Here is a 19,151-nt window from a genome sequence, read left to right on the forward strand (position 1 = left end):
AAGCAGTACACTTTCGAGGGTCATGAAGCTCTTGTGTATTCTGTATGCCCTCACCATAAGGAGTCTATTCAGGTTTATTTCTTATTGACTTTTCATTTTATTTTCTCAATTTATAATCTTCTTAATTAAAAAAAATGGACTTTAACTGTCAATTCATATTTCCTTAGCCAACCTCACCTAATGGGATAAGATTTAATTGTTATTGTATTAATCCATATTTCCTGTTATTCGGTTTATCTTCTCAACTGCTATTGATGGGAAAATAAAAGCATGGTTGTATGATTGTTTGGGATCAAGAGTCGACTACGATGCTCCAAGAAAATGGTGCATGACAATGTCTTACAGTTCAGATGAGACTAGGTGAATTCCATTTACTCAATATATCATTGTCACTGGCTAATTGTTAGCCTGCACCATACACTTCAAAAACTTCTACATGTTACATTTGTTGAATAAGTGAATGGAGAATAAATAAAATAGAAAAGAGGTTCCATTGTGAATGGGATTTTAGTCCCACATTGAAAGTTTCAAGGTACTTTTGTTGGTTTATATTGATTCACATACATTGGGGTTGTGAACAAATACACGGGGAGAAGCTCTCTCTCACGCGTGGGTATGTAGGGGAGGGAGGTGCAAATCTAGGGCGGCCAAGTTGACTCGAGCACGGCCTGCGCACACGAATGTCGGACCGGCAAAATTCGTCCAAGTGGAACAACCAACATTTTACCACGTAAACTTTTTTGCTGCTTGGAGGCTGTGACTACAGGCAAAAGGGTTACGCACACAGCATAGCAAAGGTTCTCCACTTTCTTTCTCCTCCTCTGTCGTGCGGCTCCTGCTCGGTGGAGTGCCCGTGATACTAATCGGGTGCCACTCAGTTCGCCATGACCACCGGTGCTTGGTCGGATTCATGGTCTACCGTTGTATCCTTGGAAACAGACGACCCTTGTAAGCCTTAAAGCACAACCGGAGGTGGGCGAATCTGTTTCAAGGAAACTACGACTCTCGCAGACCTCGGTCAGTTTTCCCGGTCGGCCAATCTCCTCACCTGATCTGTCTTTTGCCAGATCAAGTGCATACCTGGTCTACCTCTCTGTAGACTAGCCCTGTCATTCTGTTCTGCAGACCTGATCTTCCGCTCTGCAGATCTAGTCTGGCGCTCTGCAAACCTGCGCTGCCTCTCTGATCTGCCGCTCTGGTCTTCCGCTCTGCAGACATGCGCTGCCTCTCTGATCTGCTGCTCTGGTCTGCCGCTTTGCAGACCTGCCCTGCTGCTCTGGTCTTCCGCACTGCAGCTCTGGTTTGCTGCTCTGGTCTGTCGCTCTGCAGACCTGCGCTGCCTCTCTGATCTGCTGTTCTGGTCTGCCGCTCTACAGACCTGCCCTGCTGCTAGTCTTCCGCTCTACTGACCTGGTCTTTCGCTCTCCTGACCTGGTCTTCTGCTCTGCTGGTCTTCCGCTCTGTAGACCTGGTCTTCCGCTCTGCAAACCTAGTCTTTCGCTCTGCACTTTACAGAAATCAACCCCTACTGACAGCCTGAGATTATCCGCTCAGATTATTTCAATTGTAAGTTGAATTTAATTCAATGTAACTTAAATTCAACTAATACCCATAAATCTCCGATTTTAAATTATTTGGGTCCAACAACATTTTGAATATTCTAGCACCTTTTGCTGGAATATTACCAAACTCAATTCACTTCTAATTCTTTTTAAGTCAAATCCTTCAACATGCTGCAGGTTTTTTTTCTATTGTGGAACAAGTAAAGATGGTGCATGACTCATATATAGCTATCGTCTAGATAGTGCAATATTGCTATTGAATTAAAATATTCCTTGAATCCTCTTTATCTCCTCTCTTCTAATTCACACTCTTCTGTTAATTTTTCCTCTAGTATATTATAGTTTCCTCTATTCTCTTCCTCTTATTAAATGTGTAGGTTTAAAGTAACTAGAATGGTTAATTATAACAAAATTCTAGAGTAAAATGGACTTTTTTTCCCACTTACTGGCACACATATATTATTCATAGTTTAACTAACTAGTACGTTTCCACATAGAGGGTAGCAGTGCATTAGTTATCAGTTAGAAATACTAGCATTGGTTCCGTGAACAATGTTTAAGACTCCATCTTAGTAGTAGGGATGTAAATGAATCAAACAATTTGTGAATTATTCGGAGCTCGGTTTGATAAAAAAATTCATTTGAGTTCGTTCATTTATCTTATCGAGCCGAACTCGAATTCGATTTCGAGCTCGACAGTTTTATCAAGCCGAGTTCGAACTTAAGGATATTCGACTCATAAACTCGTGAACATGTTCGTTTGTAGACTCACGAGCCAAAAAATGAACATTAAAATGAGCCTTAAATCGAGCCAAAAACCGAGCTCTAAAACGAGTCAAAAAATGAGTTCTAAAACGAACCAAAAAAATGAACTCTAAAATGAGCCCGAAAACAAACTCAAGCTCGCTTAATGAATTAGGCTCGTTAACTATGATAATCGAGTTAATAATGAGCCGAGTTCGAACTATTCACAAGCTTGATAATTCCAAAACGAACCGAGCTCGAGCCTTGTAATAAAAGTTTGATTCGAGCTCGAGCCCGAATATAACTTAAACGAACCGAGCTCGAGTCTAATACTATTCGACTCGATTCGACTCATTTACATCCCTATCTGGTAGCTCTGTCTCAACCGCTAGCTCAGCAAGTATCATTGAAGCCCCTGAAAGAACTATCAGAATTACTAACTATTTTTGTTATCAACTACATCATCTAAATACATTTTTTTTTATCAACTATTGTAGGGGAATCATATCTACCATAGGTGCGGACAGTGTCTGTGGCGTAGTTAGGATTTTCACTTAGGAGGGGCAAAGCGATGGAGTCGGCGAACGATGACGGTGATGCTGGCAGTAAATAACAGTGTCGACTAAGCGAAAGAAATCAAGTAAATTTCACCTCAATTAAAAGGTGGTTTTTTATGGAGCATCGGCAAAGCGGCAACGTTAGTCAAGTGAAGATAATGACCATGCAACAAATGATAGTGATGATGGTAGCAATCGGTGTCCGACGATAGCGACTTGGGCTATAAAGATAGCGACATGTCGTGAAAGATTTTGTGGGTAAAATTAGAGTTAGAGAAAAGAATATGAAAGAAATTATAGGAAGAAAAAAAAGTGAAAAGAGGAAAATAAAAGTTCGGGATTAAAGGAGGAAGAAAAATGGATAAAGAAAAAAATTGACTTAGAAAAAGAGGAAAATGGGTTAGGTTGAAAAGATTTTAATTGAAATTTTTTTGCTAAACAGATGAGAAAGTTTTAAAATTTATGACTATATATATTTTTTTTATTTTTTTCTCACCGTGTTAATATTTTCCTTGAATTCCAGGGGGTGCAACTGCACCCCCTGAGCCTTATATAGCTACTTCCTTGGCGGGCACCATTTATGGATAGAGGCAAACCCATTCCTCGCTGGTGTTGCTCGAAGGAAAGGCATCCTGCTCGGTGAGCCCCACAAGACTATTGGATCTCGACAATAGAGGTACATGATTCAGGTACGTCAGCGAGTGCAAAATTAATGCCCTACATCAAGAGCTTGTCCGGACGGATCAGAGTGGACATGCTGTAATTGAATCGAGCCAAGTTAAATTGTTGAATGTTTAAGTTTAATTTGTTTATAATTGATCCGAGCTTGAATTTTATTTAACAAATATATTTTTGGTTCATGAGTTTATTCGAACATAAAAAAAAAAATATAAATTATAAATTTAAATATTCATTAAATACTAAATTATATATTTAGAAAAATTATAATATTATTATTAAAATTTATAATTTTATTCTAATTAATAAATTTAATATATTTGTCTATATATTTTATAAGTAAGATGTAAAATCTATAAATTTAATATCAAAATTATTATTTTTTTATTTAAAAATTGATTCATGAGCTTAACGAATATGTTCATAAATTAACGAGCCGAATATTACCAAACTTGAGTTTGGTTTGTTTATCTTAACGAGCCTCGTTAAACAAATTTTATCGAATCGAGTTTTGAATATTTCATGAACAACTTGATTCATTTATACCCTTACCTATTGCTTACCCGTGAGAATTGTCCGCGGCAAATTAAAAATGATCAAAAATCAAATGGCATCCTAAACACTAAATTATGTAAAATCTTTGAAAAAAAACAAAAAACTAAAAGGATATTCACCGTATATTTTATCTTAAAAATTAGCTTTATAACTATTTTAAAATAATTTTAATAAAATTTAAATAATTTAAACTAAGTTGATAAAAAATATTTTAATATAATAATATTTAAATTTTAATTATATTTAAGATCTAAAATTTTAGAGTTTAACTACTATAATTATTATAATAGGAAAATCATCTATTTCATTTTAATCAAAATTATTATACATAAAATATTATTAAATTAAAATATTCATTATCAACTTAGTCAAAATTATTTAAAAAAATCATTTTAAGCTAATCAAAATTACTCTGAAAATATTTATATTATAGCTATTACACCGTTGTAATTAAAATATAAATCCTAAAATCTAAATTTTAAAATGTAAAATTTGGATTCTAAATCTTAAATTTATCAAAATATTATTTATCAATTTTATCATAAATATTTAAATTTCATTAAAAATATTTTAAATCGGCCAAAATCATTTCAAAATTTTGGTAGTTTCTACACAAATTATAGAAACTACTAAGTGCTATTTATAATACTATAATAGTATTATATATTTTTTTTAATTCATATCAATTATTCAATTTACTTAATCTGAGGATAACTGACCCACGGAAATTTTTCATCAACCATCAAGATAAATTAAGAAGTATTCATAATAGCTGACTCATCAATTAAGTATTCAAGCCAACTATTCATTAAAAAAATTTATATATCATATATATTGTAGCTACTTCTTATTCATAGATATATATAAAAAAAAGGAGAAAATCATGTAAAAAATATAAAAGAACATTATGTTCTAATTTTTTATTTTTCATCTAATATCGGGTAAATTAGAAAAATATATATGAAAATGCATCCTAACCGGTAACATTCTTAAACTCGCTATCTATTAAAAAGAAAAATTCTCAATAATATAACCTCTCGAACCCTATGTCTACTAAATTAGAAAAATTAGAGGTTGTGTAAGGAAAAAAGAGAACGGAAAATCTTATTAATTTAATTAAAGATATTTAAAAACATATTATTATCCTAATTAATGTGATTGAAAGTGATTTAAATCCTAATGAAATAAATTAGAGGTAGTGTAACGGAAACAGAATAGAAAAACCTAATTAATAGATGTACGTTCTGCTATAAAAAATTAAAAATATAAATAATGAAAATTTTAACATTTGATTAAAACTAGCCACCCCCATTTGATTAAAATTATAATTACAAAAGTTTAACATTGGTTAAAAAAACATAGAAAATTTGAATTTAAATATAATAAATATTAGAAATATTAGGAAATTCAAGAACTAACAATTATAGAAAGGAATAATATGTAAAAGAATATTTTGTTTTATTTTGAATAAAATAATAACTAAAAAATTTTATTTTGACATTTAAAAGTATGCCATAAAAATATCTAAAATGACGAATAAATAAAGTACAATACATTTATTTTAAACCACCATTAATTATAATAAAAATTAATTATATATTTTCACCCAAAAAAGAACTAGCGCCCACCGTGGGGCTCGAACCCACGACCACAAGGTTAAGAGCCTTGCGCTCTACCAACTGAGCTAGACGGGCCTGATGATAAAATTATATGATAACTTTAGAAATAATTAATATTATGTTATTTCATAAAACCAAATAACTACATTAATGATCAATCTATGCTACGGAAGAGGGGTTAAATCGTCGTTTCACTGCCCGGCTTATCCTATTCAAAGTTAAACCTTGTTTTTAAAACTAATTCTACAATTAATACTATTTTACTAGATCTTTAAAAAAAACAAAGAGATATATTGATCAGTTGACCGAACCCAGGGATCGGTCGATCGAACAATCACCTCCTTAATGCTGAAATAAGTGTGAATCTCAGCGAACAGGGAAAGTTCACTGTTCGATCGATCGAATAAGGTAATCAGTTGACCGAACGATTAAAGCTCATAAATGTTCAACGATCGGATCTCAGCAAAGAAGGAAAGCACAGGGTTCAGTCGACTGATAGGAGGTTCGGTCGACCGAACAGATCAATCGACCAATGAGTTTATCAGTCGACCGAACCACGCTTATAAAAGGGGAGCTCGAGGTCCGAGGTAGCAATCAAGTTTTCTATTCACCTTTGTGCAAAAGCTCTGTTTGTGCTACTGCTATGCTACTCATTATTAAGCAAGCTACTGCCCAACCAACTCCCGACGAACTTTATCGCTATTCTTTTCGATATATTTACATTTAGATTGCATTGTACTTAATCTCATATAAGATAGTAGGTTATTACTATCTTCAAGGGCGTAGCTAGGTGGAGCTTTGGGGGTGCGACCGCACCCCCTGAAATTTGAGAAAAAAATTTGTACATTGGGAAAAGAATAAAAAGACTTAATTATAAATTTTAAAATTCTATGGACTTGAATATTAAAAAAATCTAATAAAAAACTAACCATGTTTTATTTTTTTTCTCCCCTAATTTCTTTTTCCCCTCTCCCTCCCATTTTTTTATTTGACTTCAATATCGTATTTTTATTTTTTATTTCCTTGTGTTTTCCCCTCTGCCACTACCACCCACATTATTGTCATCACGCGATATTATTGTCAACGCTGTCATTGTTTGCTACGAGTGTCGTCATCGTCGCTACACCAATTCTCCACAGCAAACACGCTTTGATTATGGTGAAATTTTCTTGTTTGATCTTTTTCGTTACAGATTTAAGTGCTAAAAAAATATATAATGTCAAATTTTCATATTCATATTTTTATTTGCTAGTCAAGTATGTTATTTGTTTACTATCAATTTTATTATTATTTTTGAAGGGTTTAAAAAAAGATAGTCATTAAATTAAGTAATTATGTGTTTAAAGTAGTATTCTAATGATAAATTAGATGAAATCTGAATGTCGAAGTATTTTAAGAAAATATGAGATATATATATTTCAAATAGGTCATCTTCCCCTCTACTACATCCTTCTCCTATGCTTGTTCTACCTAAATGATTCTTTGACTTTGAGTCATAGATAAGGTATGAGGATTGACAGATCGTTGTTTTAACTAAAATCAAGAGCTAAAATAAAATTTTTCCAAATTTGAGTTCATTTTTAACTTATTGAATTTGAAATTTAAATTTTTAGAGAGTGAAAATTGATCTATACTAAATTTAGAATTTTAAAAATTACCCCTTTTGATATAAAATCCTGGCTACGCCACTGACTATCTTATAACTTCATTGTACAAATTTCTTCTTTCCGAAGGTTTCGGAAAGAAAAGTTATAATGAATTGCCCAACGGTGCGATCAAGAATCACAGATTCTGGAGTATAAGTCAACATAAGCTCCGAACCAAGTAACTACCCAAGTATTCTGTATTATTTTTCTGCTGTTACTTTGATAATTGTTTTACGAATCGATACGAAAAGAAAGAGTTTTAAACGAACAATATTCACCCCCTCTATCACTTCCTTTCAATTCTTCAAAATTGAGAAGTACTCGTAGTAAGCGACTTATTAGTCAATATTCTTAAGTCAACTGTCCATTAAAAAAATTACATATTGTATATATTATAGCAGCTACTTCTTATTTTCATAGATATAAAAGAGAGAAAATCATGTAAAAATATAAAAGAACATATATCCTAATGTTTCATTTCAAAATATGTTTTTTATTTTGATTAACATAAAATATAATTCTATATCAAAGTTCCCTTAAACATTAATATATTATTAGGAATAATTATCACTGAACTCAATAAAAAAAATTAATGAATAAGGTAATATTAAATATGGTATAATTAGTGTGATCTTATAAAAGTTTTCTATCATCTATCTAGATAAATTAGAAAAGTGTATATGAAAGATTATCCTATCAATCAATATTTTGAAACTCGCTATTCATTAAAAAGAAATATTTTAATAAGGGCGTCTAAAATGGAAGGTTTTTAAAGAGGTTTGAAAAATAAAAAAACTGAACAATTTTTTTTTAACTATTGTGGATGTAAGGTTTGAGCTTTATATTTTAAGAACGGTAGTGAAATTTCAAAGCTGATTTTTACTTTGAAATTTATGCCATATGCATATAGCCATGCAATTACATGTTATTAATTAGACCACTTAAAAATTATTTAGAATTTTTTAGAACTCTAACTATTGGAGTTATTTCAATAAGTTTTAGAATGTTTATGTGGCATATTGGAATTATAAAATTTTTTTTCTAGAACTTTAACGGAGATGCCCTAATATACCACAACTCTATGTCTAACTAAATTAGAGACATTAGAGCATCCATAATACTAAGTCATTATAACATCCATCATCTCATCAAAAAGCATAGAGTTCACTGTCACATACTCATTATAACAACATATTTTTTTCACCTACATTCATTTTAATATTAACACTCATTATTTATGGGTTCCACAATCCACTCAATCATCTTAAAATTAATATATATTAAATACATATAATTTAAATATGTTTTAAAATATTAAAATTATTATTATTATTTTTAATAATAATCTTACTTTCTAAAACATAATTTACTGTTTTTAAAAAATAATATTAATTTTTTAAATTTAACATATTTAAAAAAAATAAATAAGCTAATATAAAATACTAAGTCCAAACGGTTGGAAAAAACATATAAAAAATTAAATTATTACCGTTTAAAAAATAAATAATTTTATTATTAAAAAAAATTACTTTCATGGTTTATTATTTACCTTTTTTATTTATTTTTAATTTTTAATTTTTTAATAAATTAAATTAAACAAATAAAAAATATATATACATTAGTGGAGTGGGCTAGGGCTGACCCACCCTATCCCATCTTGAACGCGTTCAAAAGAAGAGAGTATTATAATACCCTTTCACAACTTTTTAATATTAAAAGGGTGGTATAACACCCTTTAGTGAAAGTATTGTGGATACTATTAGAGATTGTGTAAGGGAAAAGAGAACATAAAAATCTCATTAACTTAATTAAAGATATTTGAAAATATATTATTATCCTAATTAATGTGATTGAAAGTGATTTAAATCCTAATAAAATAAATTAGAGGTAGCCTAATGTAAAAGTGATCAGAAAAATCTCATTAATGTACGTTCCCCTATAAAATATAAATAACGAAAATTTTAACATTTGATTAAAACTCGCCACCCCCATTTGATTAAAATTATAACTATAAAATTTTAAGATTGGTTTAAAAAAACAAGGAGAAAATTTGAATTTAAAGATAATAAATATTAGAAATTAGTTAATTTGAAGAAATATAGGACATTCAAGAACCAACAATTATAGAAAAAGAATAATATGTAAAAAAATATTTTGTTTTATTTTGAATAAACTTATAACTAAAATTTTTTATTTTGACATCAGTATTTTTGCTAAAAATTCAAATTATGCCATAAAAATATTTAAAATCGTGAATAAATAAAGTACAATACATTTATTTTAAACAATCATTAATTGTCATAAAAATCAATTATAAATAAACAACTGTATTTCCCTTTATAATACCTATTTTCCCCAAAATTTTGATTCTAGTGCCCACCGTAGGGCTCGAACCCACGACCGCAAGGCTCTACCAACTGAGCTAGACGGGCTTGATGATAAGGGTATATGATAACTTTAGAAGTAATTAATATTATATTATTTCATAAAACCAAATAACTACATTAATTAATGATCAATCTATCCTACGGATGAGGGGTTAAATCGTCGTTTCACTGCCCGGCTCATCCTATTCAAAGTTAAACCTTGTTTTTTAAACTAATTCTACAATTAATACTATTTTACTAGATCTTTAAAAAAAACAACAAAGAGATATATTGATATATGGATAATTTACCACATTGATTGATGAGAGATTTGGTATGTTTAAAATAAAGAATTTATATCCTGGATTTTTTTTAATATTTTAAAATTTTAAATTCAAACTTTTTTTAGGTAATTTATATAGCAGTGATAATTCGTCATGTCCCTAAAGTTTTATAGTGTAAATTTACACGAATATAATTATTTGTATTAAAATGATTTTTAAATTATAGAGAAATTTAAATTCTAATGTTTTACTAAATGCAAAATTGACGTTAACGTTCATATTAATTTGGGTATTGAACAAAAACTAGTACACTCGATGTAGTATTATTGATATTATTTTTAAATAACTAAAATTTAGAATTGTAAATTGATCAAAATTTAAATTATTAGATTTAGTTAAAGGATATGTCAGATTAACTTTCTAAACAAATATAAAATTTAATTTTAGGCTGATTAGACAAACCTTTGTTTTTTTTTCAAGTTAACAGTCAAAAGTGCAGAATTAAGATTGAGGTTCAAATTTGGAAACAAATTTGAAACAAATTATCTTGAATTGATTTTGAAAACAAATTTGGAAACTGGTGGAATAACATTTGCTCCGATAAATATGGAAAATTAACCGATTTAATCATGATTGATTACCTAAATTGTTGGAAATCGACAGCGACTACTCGACCAAAGACTATTTATACGAGAGCAGAGAAGAAGATCCATCCTCTTCATTTGCTCTTCTTCTTCTTCACCGGCCGGAGTTTCTCCTCGATCGATCGATTGCTAAGACGACGACCATGCCGAGGTACACGGACGGCGTAGAGTGGTTTGACTGCGTGGAGTGCGGCGGCCTCCACTTCGCCGTCACCGCCGGCGGCAAGATCGCGTTCGTCGAGCTGTTTGACGATCCCGTGGTGATCAACCCCGTCGACGACGTGGTGGAGCGCGGAGAGAAGACTGTTCTCCGGGCGACGGAGTTGGAGAGCGAGAGCACCATCGACGACGAGAGCACCGACACATGGCTGCACTTCTTCAACGTCTACCTGGAGGACTCGCCGGCCACCTTCAGCGCTTTCGTCTCCGGCCGCCGGATCAGCGGCATGACGCGCTTCAGCTGAAGCGTGTTCTTAAGGCTTCGTCTCATTAATTGGCTTCGAGTGTGTAGTTATGTGATTAATTCTTGACGTAGTAAGTTTGAACAGATTAATTGTCCTTGTTTTGTTCTTAGCTTTATGGATGTTCTTGAATGATTTTCTGGGTCAAGATTATTTTAAGTCTGATTCAACTGAGATTATTTGATAGATCTTGAGATGTTTCCTAATTTTGAACCATTTATATGTTAAGAAAGAGGCATTCATCCAAATCTGAAAGTTATAAAAGGTAAAATAACATTTGTTTATTGCACAGCTTATTTTAATTGAGTTGTAAGGGAAACGTTGTTTCGATAGTATATTGACAATTGAGGCTATTCCAACATATTTGGAAATGAAATAAATCAGGATCTGCTTCTTTTGTTTTCATCAAGTAGATCTCCCGTGTATTGGCAACGTTGACTTTTATCTTCGAAAGGACTGGAGTGATAACATGTTTCAAGAAACAAAGGCAAAACAACAAGGACTGGAGTGTTTAAATTAGATTCCAAAATACTGGAGCATTCTGATGAAGAACTACTGCATAACTTCAATGCTTCATGCGAATACAACCGATCAAGTAGTCACCAAAACCTGTATTTTCTGTCGGCGAGTTGCAGTTTTCTCTGTTTACTAGCAGCCCTTCTTGCAGACAAGACAATCAAAAAGAAATCATGAAAACCTTTCAAATGGCATTGGCAATTTCCTGTTTAAGTAAGAGATTGTCCAAGTTAAACATAAACTTATTCAGACTTCATCATCTTATAGTTTTTGGTTCATTGGTAAACAAGTATGTATTATTTCTGTCTTCCTATGAACTGAACTGAACTGAACTGAACTGAACGTCACTAGATAAAAACTGGATTGGCAGATCTTTCTAATAATTAGTTGCATAATGGAAGTTTTGCTAATGGTTCTGCAACTTCAGAGAAATATAATTAAGAAAACTGGAAATAGAATGTTACCGGCCCTGATGCACCAACTAGAGAAGTACAGATCAACGCGCCTGGGTTTCTCCTTTTTGGGGAAAGATGGGTATGGTATTCCCTGCATACTGAATATCATATCATAAAACAATCAACAATGGTCAACCTTTTAGTCAATGTTAAGAAATTTTAAATAGGCAGTGATCTTACTATAAAAAAAAAAGTTAATTTTCCTTGCATTGAGAAATAGTTTTAGCTCGGATTTCAGGACAACTATATCTAAAATCATTGTTAAAAAGGAGGAAAAATTATTGTTTGAATAAAAATTTAAAACGAGATAGTTTAAGTAAAGATCTGATCTACAGTTTATATTAGAATGTGTGGAGTTACAAAAAACGATTAAATAAAAAATACTAATATTTGCAATTAGATGTTGCAAAAATAGAATGAGATTTAACAAACATATTCATAGGTGGCTAATGGATTTTATTAGAAGAGTTGAATTGAAACAGAAGGTGTACGGTACAAGGAGATAAACAAATGATACCGATCAATGTAATAAAAAGAAAGTGTAAAATTCAGGAGCATTATTTTTTCACCCAAAATAGGCAAGCTAGGTTCCAATGTCTAAGTTAGCATTAAAAAAATGAAGAGGATAAGACATACTCATTACAAGCCCAAAGTTAGATGAAATCACATCAAATTTTCCTTACGAGCGCAAGGTTCTTATACGGTGGCATGAAAGAAAAAATAATGGCAACAAGCGTTACAACAATTAGCAAGAAACAGTGTAGAATTAAGTTTTTGTTGAATTTGTCATCTATATTCACTCTATTGTTTAGTTGACTAATAGCATTTGTTTCTCCGAGTGTGTGTGACAAACTAAGGATCACGAAAATCCATCCGGTCCAACGTCCGGACGAATTATAATAAGGTGAAGCTAACTTAGAGAAGGGTGACATTTTTTAAAAAAAAAAATCGTTCGGCTTTAAACTCATCCAAACTTTAAGGTCGGAGGAGCTATAACAAATGATGCTTTTTTAGTTTAATGATCGTAAAACTCAAAACCGTTCAAGTTTAAATCCGTTCGGGCCCTAATGAGGTGAAGATTAATTAAAGGCAACAATTTTTAGAAATCATTCGGCCTTATTCCCGCTCGGGATTAACTCCGCTCGGAGTTAAAATTATTCCAGTATGAATCCGACTGTATGCTTAATTATTTTGCCTTTGGATAAGTCATAAAAACTTGACCGTATTTAGGACCAATCGAGCTTCCCTAAGGGCTTGCGCAAGAATCAAAGTCCACCTCGGTAAAATCTATCGACGTTTCGGGCGAAGTGCCTATCACATGAATTACACATGCGCACCTCCTATTGGTAACACGTGTGCACTCACATTATGATCAGTGTACTCTCTTTCACATATACTGTCACGCCCCGGAGGAGTCCCTGCCAGAAGAAATTTCCGCAGCATCTCCTTTGTACGGGTAACAATCTGAAACTTTCTACAATGCCCTCAGGGCCACATATACATCGGCCAACATGGCCAGAACAACAACAATAAATAATAAGCAATCACCACGCAGTTTAATAGTAAAACTAAACAAATGCAACGAATAGAAAACCAAGTCAAAAATCCTACTCAACTACACCCATAAAGCTCAAAACCGATATCCTACTCCACTACATCCATAAAACACAAATCACAACGAACTCACCTTTTCTGCCATCTAGGCAGGTATGTAGCAAAAACACATCCAAATAAAATTCATCGACAATAAAGATAATACAATACCCAAGTGTCAAAACTAGAACAAGTCTAAAAAGTACAATAAGAAAAACCCAAAAGATAAAACACATCGTGATCCTGGCGATCTGCAGGGGACTAGCGACTAGAACTCCTCCGAACAGCCTCAACCTGAAAATAGTAAATATCAACGGGGTGAGTCAACTCCTCAGCGGGTAATATTGACATGCATAGTAAGAAAATAACAACTAGCAGTAATCATGCGTACAGTCTCCTGATATAAGAATGATAAATACAACTGAAATAAACAGGAGAAAACTGTACTAACCAGGACCTGGTGTATGGATAATCAACCGAGAAGTATAGGAATTCTGTATGCATGTCAAACAAATGCATCCATCCAATATGCAACATACAAGTACAACAAACACAAACAATAAATGCATCAATGCGTATGATGCCAATAACATGTCCTGGTCACCCCTACTCTCCAGTCAGCCGTCTCACGCACGATGGTGAGACCGAGTGGGTAGGGCTGTGACAACCGTGCACTCTGCCATCACTGCTCCTAATGAGTGACCGAGTGGACGAGATGCTGTTGGAGTACACCTATCCTCCTACCCCAAATCATAAGTGGGGGAGCTCAATGCTCTCATCTCCCTGAGCAAGTCCAGAGGAGGGATCCGTGTCCTGCTACAACGTTGTGTCACACTACCCATGAGTGGACCAACGGAGCCCTTGACGGAGCAACCTGCTGCAACACACCCTGCCTGATAAGAACCACTAACCCATGAGTGGTTGTGTGTGCAGATCCATGTAACTGGCGATGTGCTCAACAATAATGGAGCCGACTATCGCGCAGCATGCAATCATACGAGATGATGCATGACACTAAGCATGAAAGTCCTGACCCTATATACCTCCATAAAATATGTACCAAAAATATACATGGATCATATCAAAAGATTTAGGTACACAGGTCAGATATGGTATCAAATAAGTCCAGTATATCCTATGGCATGGTATGTCATTACCTTTATGATCATAAGTAATTTGAAGGTATAAACATGAATGCAAACAGTAAACAATCAAGCATGCACAGGTAATGGATAATGACATACCGAGGCAGATACAAAATATAATCATTACTATTTGTTAAAAACTACTATGCACATCAAATGACAAATCTAAAAGATAAGTCAAGGTACCCGCCTCTAATCGAAAAGTCCAATCGAGTCCAAATCCGACGTCGAGAAACTCGTCTCTCGTCAAAGTCCTGTAATATTAAACATAATGTATTTAGCTATATAGCTAAATAAAATCTCCAAACTTACTTCACCTTTTCTAAATAACCAAACTACTACATACCAACATGTTCATACACTAATTCCAATACCTTCATTGATCGAATTAAACCCAACTCGCCCACATCAGTAATCCAACAGCCAATGTACCAAAATCAGTTGCTAAAGTTAGTGTTTACCTCTAATTAGCAGCAGGGTAGCAAAGCACTCCCCTATGATCTGTGAAGAAAGAGCTCACTGTTCCTTCATCATCTCAACACCAACATCCAGTCTGTTCTTCACGTAAATAGCTTGTTTGATAGAAGCAGCCAGCCGGTTTTGAGGATATAGTGGACCTGTGTAAACCGGCCAGTTTTCCTTCCACTATTAAAAGCGGATGGGTGGATTGCTCTGTGGAGAACCAGCCTCATCCAGTGCCCTCACATTAGAAAAGGTCAAACCGGGCTAACGCCTGGTAATATACTCCGATTCACTATCAACTTGGAACGGGCAGGCCGGCGATACTCTGCCGGAAGAGAGGAAAAGATGGGGAACAGAAGCTTGGCCGAAGGGATAGGATCGGGTGGCAATCAGAGGAAAAGAAACTCCGTGATGCTCGGGACGACCACCGGCTGAACTTCAAGAGGTGCTTCGACCATCGGCGCTGGAGGAATCGGTGTCGGTAGTGGGAGGGATTCGGCTAGGGCACGCGAGTTCGACGGCGCTAGGTCGATACTACTCCGTGCGGCGTCGGCTGTGGTGGCGGCGACGCGAAGGAAAAGGAGGAGAGGCGAGGGGGAATCAGGTTCGGTGAGGGAGAAGACGAGAAGAGAGGAGAAGAAACCGCCGCGTGCGATTAGGGCACGGCGTCGGGCGCGCGGGTTCGTGGGGAAGAAAGAAAAACAAAGAAAAGAAAATAGAAAAAGAAGAAAAAAAATTAAGAAAATAAACATTTCCTCGCTTAAATGGGTAGCCTAAACAGGCTGTCCTGGGACCCAATTTTTATCCCCGTAAACTCGTCCATACAGTCTCCGAAAAATTCCGAAAAATTTCCTTATGATGATTCGCCCATTTTCGATATTTTACATACACGTCGTTTCATCTTACTATCCTATGGTCCAAAATTTGACTAACCTTGTTATTGTTACAATCTAACGACTCTGCTTAAAAAGGCTCAAAAAGTAACTCGTAAGGAAATTCATAAGAAATTCTTAAGAGCCTTAGCGCATTTACTTCTCCTTCTTCTTCATTACTTCCACACTCTTTGTGCTCTCCATATTTTTTCTCAAATGACTAAAGGTACTGCATGGCACACACAATGTTCTTAAAACCTTCAAGATGTGTTGAATAAGTGAATGGAGAAGAAATGGAAGAGGAAAGAGGCTCCATTGTGAATGGGACTTTAGTCCCACATTGGAAGTTTCAAGGTAATTTTGTTGGTTTATATTGATTCACATACATTGAGGATGTAAACAAAGGCATGGGGAGATGCTCTCTCTCACGCGTGGATGCACAGGGGGGTGCAAATCCAGGACCCAGATTGCACTGAACCAAGTTAACTCGTGTGCGAGCGCGACCTACGCACACAAATGCCGACTCGCAGGCCTTGGTCAGGTCGTCCGGTCGGTCTCTTTGTCAGACCAACAGACTTCTCTGCTCGCTCGGGATCTTCGCCCAGTCTGTTTGCTAGACCGGACCGACCTCTCTTGCTCGGCCTGTCTGCCTCGTCCGACCGACCTCTTTGCTCGGACGCTATGCTCACTCAGTCACTCTGAGGTTGACACTTGGATAAAAACCAGCCCTTGCTAGCAGCCTGAGATCATCTGTTCAGGTCAACTCAACTGTAAGTTGAATTTAAATTCTGTGTAATTTTTAAATTCAACTAAGTCCCCTAAAAATCTCCTGCAACAGATTGTTTGTATTCCAACAATTTTGAAACAGAGTCGCTTATGTTGAGATGGCCACGGAACTAAATGTTGAGGTGCAACAGATTCAACACGTGCAAGCCCCCTTTTCCCCGATTGGAACTATGCCAATCAGTCATGGGGAAAAGCCAAAGAAGTTCAGTGGACTGAACTTCAAAAGGTGGCAGCAGAAGATGCTCTTCTACCTGACCACGGTCAATCTGGCTCGATTCTTGACCGAGGACCCTCCTAAGCATGTTGAGGATGTTGATGCGCAAACCATCAGTATAGTGGAGGCATGGACTCATTCTGAGTTTTTTTGCCGAAACTATATTCTCAACTGCCTTGTCGACTCATTGTACGCTGTGTATAGCATGAAGAGAGCGACTAAGGAGCTGTGGGAGTCCTTGGACAAGAAATACAAGACGGAGGATGCAGGGGCAAAGAAGTTCATCGTGGGCCGATTCCTGGACTATAAGATGGTTGACTCCAAAACGGTGATCAGTCAAGTCCAGGAGCTTCAGGTGATCTTGCACGAGATCCACTCAGAAGGGATGGTTCTGAGTGAAACCTTCCAGGTGGCTGCTATTATTAAAAAACTGCCTCCCGACTGGAAGGACTTCAAGAACTACCTAAAGCACAAGCGGAAAGAGATGAATGTGGAAGAACTCATTGTTCGACTTCGCATCGAAGAAGACAACAAGAGTTCGGAGAGAAAGCTGTTCTCTCAGGCTACTGTGAAAGCCAATGTCGTCGAGCATGGTCAAAGCTTGAAATGGAAGAACCCCAAATCTTCCAAGATGGGACCCAGAGGAGGCATCAGCAAGAAGAAGTTCTTTGGGAAGTACTTTAATTGTGACAGAGTGGGTCACAAATTTTCGGAGTGCAGAAAGCTGAAAAAGAAGTAAGAGGCCAACCTGAACAAGGGACCAGAAATGGACGACCTCTGCGCTATGGTCTCTGAGTTGAACCTGATCGGTTCAAATCCGCGGCAATGGTGGATCGATACTGGAGCCACCAGACATGTGTGCTGCAACAAGGAATTGCTCCACAACTTCGAAGAAGTCACTGGAGACAAACTATTCATGGGGAACTCAGCAACCTCGGACATCATGGGCCAAGGAAAGGTGGTGCTGAAGATGACCTCGGGCAAGGACCTTACTCTGAACAATGTGATGTATGTTCCAGAGATTCGGAAGAATCTAGTGTCTGGATCACTGCTAAGCAAACATGGCTTTCGCATTGTTTTTGAGTCAGACGGAGTTGTATTGTCTAAAAATGGAGTGTTTGTAGGAAGGGACTATGTATCTGATGGGTTGTTTAAGCTCAATGTAATGGCGATTATGCCTAAGATAAATAAAACTAAAGCTCTTCCACTTATATGCTTGAGTCTTCGTGTTTGTGTCATAGTAGATTAGGACATGTTAACTACGATGTGTTGCATAGATTAATTAATATGCAAAACATACCTACATTCCACCTTTACCCAAAACACAAGTGTGAGATTTGTGTTGAAGCGAAAATGACAAGGTCATCTTTTCAACATATTGAAAGAAGTAACGAGCCACTTGACCTAATCCACACTGATGTATGTGACTTAAAAGGTACGCCAACACGTGGTGGTAATAAATACTTCATCACTTTTGTAGATGATAATACAAAATATTGTTATGTGTATTTTCTCAAAAGTAAGGATGAAGCTATAGAAAAATTTGCTCTCTATAAGACTGAGGTTGAAAACCAACTTAATAGGAAAATTAAGGTGGTTTGAAGTGACCGAGGCGGTGAATATGCATCACCGTTTGCTGAGTTGTGTACTGAACATAGGATCAGACTCGAAACAACAGATCCTTATACTCCTCAGCAAAATGGAGTTGCTGAGCGAAAGAATCGAACTCTAAAGGAGATGATGAATGCTCTTCTATTGAGCTTTGAATTGCTAGAGTTCATGTGGGGGAAAGCTGTGTTAACAACTAATTACCTTTTAAATAAGGTGTCTCGGAAGAAAATAGATAAGAGGTCTTATGAGTTGTGGAATGGAAGACAACCGTCCTACAAATATTTACGAATGAGGGGATGTCTTATCAAAGTGTTGGTGCATGATCCAAAAAGGATTAAGATAGAACCAAAGACTGTTGATTGCATATTTATTGGATATGCA

At 35.3% G+C, this 19,151-nt stretch overlaps 1 non-coding gene across 1 annotated transcript; it reads right to left on the bottom strand.

Moving 5' to 3' along the window:
• Window positions 1-5,717: 5,717 nt before the first annotated feature.
• TRNAK-CUU lies at window positions 5,718-5,790 on the bottom strand. The gene has a single exon. It is a non-coding gene; the product is annotated as a tRNA-Lys (tRNA).
• Between the last annotated feature and the right edge of the window lie 13,361 nt (window positions 5,791-19,151).

This window comes from Zingiber officinale, chromosome 2B (assembly GCF_018446385.1).
Source record: "Zingiber officinale cultivar Zhangliang chromosome 2B, Zo_v1.1, whole genome shotgun sequence".
Taxonomy (NCBI): domain Eukaryota; kingdom Viridiplantae; phylum Streptophyta; class Magnoliopsida; order Zingiberales; family Zingiberaceae; genus Zingiber; species Zingiber officinale.